This window comes from Lissotriton helveticus, chromosome 5_1 (genome assembly GCF_964261635.1).
Source record: "Lissotriton helveticus chromosome 5_1, aLisHel1.1, whole genome shotgun sequence".
In the NCBI taxonomy this organism is placed as follows: Eukaryota; Metazoa; Chordata; class Amphibia; order Caudata; family Salamandridae; genus Lissotriton; species Lissotriton helveticus.
Window position 1 is genome coordinate 2,076,595,761 of NC_136065.1, and position 7,062 is coordinate 2,076,602,822.

At 40.9% G+C, this 7,062-nt stretch overlaps 1 protein-coding gene across 4 annotated transcripts in view; it reads left to right on the plus strand.

Moving 5' to 3' along the window:
• The window catches only part of LOC144756317 (uncharacterized), a 131,760-nt gene extending 126,838 nt beyond the window's left edge, over window positions 1-4,922 (plus strand). For all 4 annotated transcript variants that reach the window (XR_013595125.1, XM_078646012.1, XM_078646013.1 and 1 more), the window contains exon 3: window positions 4,761-4,922. The gene's annotated coding sequence lies outside the window, so the exon portion shown is untranslated. The remainder of the gene's footprint in view (window positions 1-4,760) is intronic.
• Window positions 4,923-7,062: the final 2,140 nt, after the last annotated feature.

The window sequence follows — 7,062 nt, forward strand, 5'->3', positions numbered from 1 at the left end:
CTTCATGGACCATACGGTGGATTGTGACTCCACTCTCTTGCTTGCTACTATGTTGATCTGGTTTCCAGTTGCACTATCCCACAAACTGCCTTGCCATTTACAATCACTCAAATGCTACCCCCCTATTGTTTAGACCTGTTATAATAAGACTACTGCTTTATTGCATTTCTGTTGTCTATCCCTGATTGCCCTCTATATACTCATGACTACTGTAGTTCCCAATGTGTCAATGTATGTGTATCGCTGCCGGCCGCGTATGGTTGTAGGCACACTGCTGTGTATCTGCGCTGAATGTCAATAAAAGTTTATAATCAAAAAAATATATATATATATCTAATACAATGTATCTAAGGAAAATGCTGTACGTTTATTTTTTGCAAACCACACAATTTCGTTTTTGAGGGCTTTTTTATTCCTAGTGAATGTGAATTTTAATTTTATCTTTAAAGCATTGTACATGTGCATAATTGCTTACTCTATAAATTAAATAGCAACATATAGCTATTTTAGCACATCACATGGTTCATTTCTGGATTTTTATTTCATTTCTGATTAATATTAATTAACTAACATTTTGCATAACAGACTGAAAACATCAAGAAAAAACCACAAACACACATTGAGCTCATTTCAGACATAAACAGAAAGGGGTAAAACACTCAGGATACACAATACAGCGCGCTTTTAGTCATTTATTTCATAAATAGCGCCATCGCTATTTACTTACAGAAGTTGCACTAATGGGAAAACCATATAGACATTTAAACACACATTTAACCCACAGATCAATACTCAAGACTGAAACAAAGGACAGCCCACAGACTGTACTTAAACCAAACCATTTGTAAATACGAGTTGTAAGTCATATTTACAAGAAGTAGTGTTCCAAAAAACTGCAAAAACAGCCCCACAGACCTTTATTTCCAAGAAGCCAAGATACACTCAATTCACTAGCTTTGGCTGGCAGAACACCAAAAATCGCTCTGCATATCTCCATTCATAAAATTGCACAGAACAGAGGATCCTTGTATGTATTATGTTCATATTTTAATTCCCTGGGGATACAGAATCACCTAGGAAGAAATATGTTTTTATACCTAAACCTATTTAGGTTTTCCCTCTAGGGGAGCCGGCTAATTTACTTCACATCACACTATGGTACCTTCCAAAAAAGCAACACGTTCTCTGATGTGAGCTTGAAAACAGGTAGGCCAAAAATACTGCAGAATATGCAAATATTATAATCAAAATAGTGCTTAAGGTACTCTCCGTACGTTGCACCGTTCAAATCTTATACAAAGTAGAGAAAAGTCTCCTCATTACCTGCCTACACGAATTGCAATTCGCATATACAAACCTATACAAATCCAAAGTTGGCCAACACAAATTCTAAAATTCCAAAGCTATACCAAACAGTTGTCCAAATTCTAACTGCCAAGTTCTAAATGACCTAACGGTCTTTTTTTTTTTAAATACTCACGCCAAAAAAAGGTTCTCAGTCAGGAGTGACATCATGTGGAGGATCAAAATCAGGAAGATCAGAAATATACTGGGCTGCAGAGACAAAGAATCCCCAGAACCTCCGTGCACAGAGTACCTCCTTAATAGAGTCCTGTCCTGTCCTCCTCAGTAGATTTCTGTCTTCTGACAAGATCACTCCCTCAGATAGCCACTTCTCTGATGAGGCCCGCGTTGGCCACGCCATTTGAAGAAATCTGAATTCCTTCTCAGGGGTCTCACTGATACTTAGTCCATTCAAACCAATAATAAAGAATTTGAGCATGAAGCTGTAATATAAAAGAACATTTTTATTAACAAATGAGGTGAGGCTACGTCACACAGAAGCCTTAGCAACTGAATGAGGCAGTCTGCTAGAATAGTCTTACTTCACGTCTTATATACTCTTTATCCTGCCCCAGGCATGTAAGGGAGTTGTACCAATTACATTCCTAAACAAATGGAAAATCTGGAGAGTCAGCAGATGAGTACCCTTTGGGGTTTTAGCAGGATATGGGCAAAACATTATGATTACATAGTTCACAAAGGTTAATCTGATTTAGATGGCACTGCAGGGCATGGCATGATTACATGTACAGTATCCCAACCCAAAAGTTAATCATTAGGAATGTCCCAAATTCAATCTCCAAAAGCCGGACAAACCTATAATTGAAAGCATAACCCATGTAATGAAGAAACATAAAAAAGAAACAGTAACAGATGATGAACAAGATAAGGCATATGCAAGGAAACTAAAAGTTAACGATGTCCTGAACATTGATTGGCAATCTCAGACAAAGATCGATCAGGGAAATTGGCTTTGCGAGGTCAGTTTCAGGTGAAGAGGTCAGTTTCTTACCGTTCATTCCAGAGTCAGAAAGAAACCTAGTTAATGTATACATGGACTAAGAAGGCCAGGCCACTTTGTTCGCCAGGCTACCTTCACAGGCCTACGTGAGGGCAACACAAAATGGTGGCACAATATAAAATGGAGTCAGTCTCGAGAATTACAGAACCTCACACTTTAGCACTGATCAGCAGTGGTAAAGTGCCCAGAGTCATAAAATAGCCAACACCAGGTCAGAAGAAATATAGGAGGAAGGCAAAAAGTTCAGGGATGACCCTGCAAAAAGGGCGAAGTCCAACAATTACAAATTAATTTTCTTTGTTCATCATGTTGTGAAATGAGTGAATCAAAAAATGGTGACCTCCACCAACTCAGGCATTTGGAAGGTCGGTCTTTGAACAGCTATAACTCTTCGAAAATAGATTCCTTTACTGTCAAATCAAATCAAATAAGCTTTATTCGATATTTCAAAGAATATCATACAAGCAATCATAATAAAATAAAAATATGCAACAATACATTTAGTCAATTCATTAAAATAGATAAAAATATAAAAAATATAAAAATTTTGTAAGGAAAAAGTTAACATTTTGAGAAGGGGATCAGGGGAACCAAAACTTTTCATAAGTAAAAAAAATATATATAATGCAGAATTCTAAAAAATAAAAAGGAGAGCAGCATTTTTACATTGGCCCTTGTGTTCTAGGTAACTGGGTGGGTGGAATACTCGGGTAAAAGTCATGTAAATCCCAGATACGTATTGGGCCATCCCCCTCTTTATGCTTGCAAGATCGTAAATAGCGGGCTATTTTCCTATGCTTGAATCTAATTAGCGCCAAGTCCCCTGGAATGTCTTTTGGCAAAGTGCCCAACCATCCCACCCTCCTAACGCTTAGGATCCCCCCATCTAGGTTGGGTGGCAGGGGTCTATTGGTCTGTAACCAAAACATAGCCTTATGTAATAAATCTTGACGAGTTTCAAGTTTTCCGTGAGTTAGTGGTGGGATCCCAGAGACAACGGTCACATAAGGGGCGGCTTCAGGGGGTAAGTTTATTCGTGGCATTCTAACAGGTTCAGGTTTAGCCTTGATGTGGTTTGTTTGTACAAGCGGTGTAGTTTGAGAATGCGCATTCCTGCAGGAAATCAATTTGGGTTTTTCCAGGACAGTGAGGGGAATAGGAGGGTCTGATAATACTGATTTAGTTCCAGATGGAATGTGTGTTTTGATTATCAGTTCAATATTAGATATCCTGTCCCCCAGATCATTAATTTTTTCCACCAGTGGTGAAATTAGGGAGGTTAATAGATTCTCAAGCTGGGCCAATAAAGTTGGTTGAGGGGATGATGGGCAGTTCACCATTTTTCCATGATCCATATCCACCGACACAGAGCTGAAGTTGGAGTGATGTTGAGAGGGACAGGAGCATAGTTTTGGAGTTTTGGCTCGGTTCCCGTTAACAGTGACATCATCGTTATTTATCTTGATGTTGAGCCCACCCGGGAGTGGTTTGATTGGAGTTTGGAGTTTATTCGAGCAAAGAGGTGACATCTGCAGGGTGGCGCTAATATCGTCAGGATTGGTAGCTGTGCTTATGGGGGATGCAAAATCAGGGATATATTTAGATCCACACATAGCATTGAGCTCCTCCCAGATAGACATGGTGTGATGCGAGTCTTCAAAGATATGGGTTGATAGAAATAGTAAGGGGAATCACAGTACCTCTTTGAGTGAATTGGCAAGGGGGGGTGGCCCGTCCCGTCCTCCTCGTGCCTCTGAGGGCCACAGAGGGCCCGCCCTTTGCCCGGGCTTGGCCCGCGCGCGGTCCCGCGACGCGGGGGTTCGCGCTGGCCTTAAGCGCACCTCCGGGGGCGGGGCAGGATGCTGGATGCGCGCCTTCCTGGGCGCAAGGGGTGCTGGGTAGTGTAGTTCTCCCGCCTCGCCGCGGTGATCGGTGTGCGGCAGGCTGCAAGGTCCGGTTTGTCAGAGGAGCAGCGCTCGGTCTGCAGCTGTCCTCAACCCCCAAAAGTAACCTCCCAGGTCAGTGGAAAGCTCAGGTTCCTTTACTGTATTTTGTTAACATTTTAAACCCTGGTGACAGTTACATGATTGTATCCACAGAGACCAAATTTAAGTCTGAAGCTGGAAACATGAAGTGATGCTGCTTACAATGCAAAGCAATTCCACAGTGTCACCTTGTGCAAGAATGATCTTTAGTTCTATCATTAGATGCATGCAAATAAATGCCACAAAAGGTGACTGTAAGTCAATGAGAACTGCCACGTCTTATAGGACTGTGCGTTTTGTTGGTGGTACCTTGTTATCTCACCAGTGTCATTGTGTGATAGAAGCGTTGCAGTAAACAATCTGTACTCTAATGTATCTTAGACTGATATCTGATTGCCTTGTTTTCACAGCTGGAACCATGAAGAACTTTTAGAAGAAAATCGCCAGCTGCAAACTCCCAAGGTAGAGAGTGAAGAAGGAACAACAGTCCTTGGAGATGGAAGCCTCTTCACCGCTGCTGCAATGACAAAACCAAAGACATTGGAAACATAAAATACAACTGAGAAACGCTTCCTGATGCTTCTTTGTGTCTTTCAATGGAAGTGTGTGAATGGGTATGGCAGAAAAAAGATAAGATATAAAAGGTTGCATTCCACACTACATTGGAGTACCCTTAACTTAGCATACAACACAAATATAGAATATGTGGCAAATTAAGATATAAAGTGTGATGGGATAGTCCTGTGTAATCCTTGAGATCCTTTGCCCCATTTCTATATCCATATATATTCCCAAATAATCTAATTGCAAACCTGAAAACACCAGCTTGCGGCATTGTCTAGGATAGGATTCATTTTATTGCTCTTGTCAGCATTTATGCCGCACTTCACTACCCATCTCCTTCTAGGGACTCCTTCCGAATACTGCAGTACAGGAGCTTACATAATTACCATTACCCTACCCTACCACTATGAATTTTGGTTTCCCTGTAATGCCAGAGGATTCTGATGTTTTTTTATTCAAAATGTATTTTGTGCTTACTGACTTACAATTGGGAACCAGAAATATAGAGAACTTTTTTAGACAATTACAAATGATCTACCAGCCTGTTTTCTCGCACTAATTATGATGAAAGCAGCACCCTACTTTGTTGGGTGAGCAATCACACGTGACAGGAAAGACTCAAAAATAGGCCTTAATGTTTACTTTCCAAAAGACATTCTTTTGGGATATGGGAGGCTGCTCTACTTTGGCCAAGGAAACCCACCAAACCTAGACATTCCTAATAACTGCACACCCGGGCTTGTCCAGGGAAGCGTAGCTTGTATTGATGCCACCACTGTTTCTCATCCAAAATGCCCTGCAGATGTTACATTTTGGGAAAAATAACATTTCTTTACATTTATGTGAGGGAAACTACAGGAATCCCAAAAGTCCTACAACCCTGTGTTTCCACACTATTCCTGAAAATAACGTTATTCCAGTGGTGTGGTAGGGCCTATCACCTGAAGGAGGACAGACTTGAAAACGCGCAGTAGATTTGTCAAAAATTGTGATTTTAATTTACATTGATTCTTGATACATGGGTAGCTGCAGGATGTGGGCCAAGGGTCAACCTGCATTCTGGGGAGCGTACTAATCACTGACATTTCTGGTAACTAACCAATAAGGGAATCTCGGGTAGAGCCAGTCACAGAAGATGATCTGGCAGTGAGGCAGGCCATACTATGGACACATAAAGGAGAGGCAGAGAGACGTAGTAGGACATCTGAGAGGGCAATGTTGATAGGGAGACAAACCATACCAGGGGACCCTTGAGGCAGAGACACAGGTAGTGTGGGGACTTAAAAAATGAGAGGTGTGCGAGCATTGAGACAAGCCGTGATACAGAGAGATCAGATGCTCACCAAATACACACCCCTTTGTTTTATATGTCCACAGGTGTTGCATTTGTTTTCAGTATTATTTCAGGTGTGTACTTTTTCCACGTGTACTTGGTATTAGAGCTTCCTTGCACAATGCATTTGTTTGTGGTTAGATCCCTGGTAATAAGATAAGGCAATGGACGCTAGGCACAACAGCAAAAAATTAAATAATAAATTGCTTTATGCTCAGAGGGCACATTGCGTGCATGGTAGTAAGCCACACATTGATTTGTGTTCAGCCACATGGAAAAAACATCTCCCTGGTGGTTCTGTTTCTACTACAGGGATGTGATGAAATGAAACGTACAGCTATGTATACATTTTAACCTCGGATGTGTCTTTCATTGTAGCCTTTTTAGGTTGAACCTTGCAGACAGTGCAACCATTGATTGCCTCACTTGGCACTCATTTCCTTGATTTTAGGTCGAACTTTCAAGACTTCTTGTATATACTTTTTAGGTCAGGCTTTCAAGACCTATTTTATATACTTTTGTATATAGTTCTCTTTGTGGGTTTACAGCATGTTATTTGTTCATTTCAGTGTCCTTTAAGAATCCTTGCCTACTCCAGTATTAGATCTTTCATTGATTCACATGCTTGAATCATTCCCCATCGTCAACATGGGAGTCCCCGGTACATCAAAATAGCAATGCAAAGCTATTACAAACTAGAAACTAGGCCTATGCCCATTTCAGTTTGGTAACATATCCACTTCTTGTCAAAGACCCCAAATAAAATTTACAATCCGATCAGCCTCACCCTTTAGAACCCTCCTGAGAGAATGTCA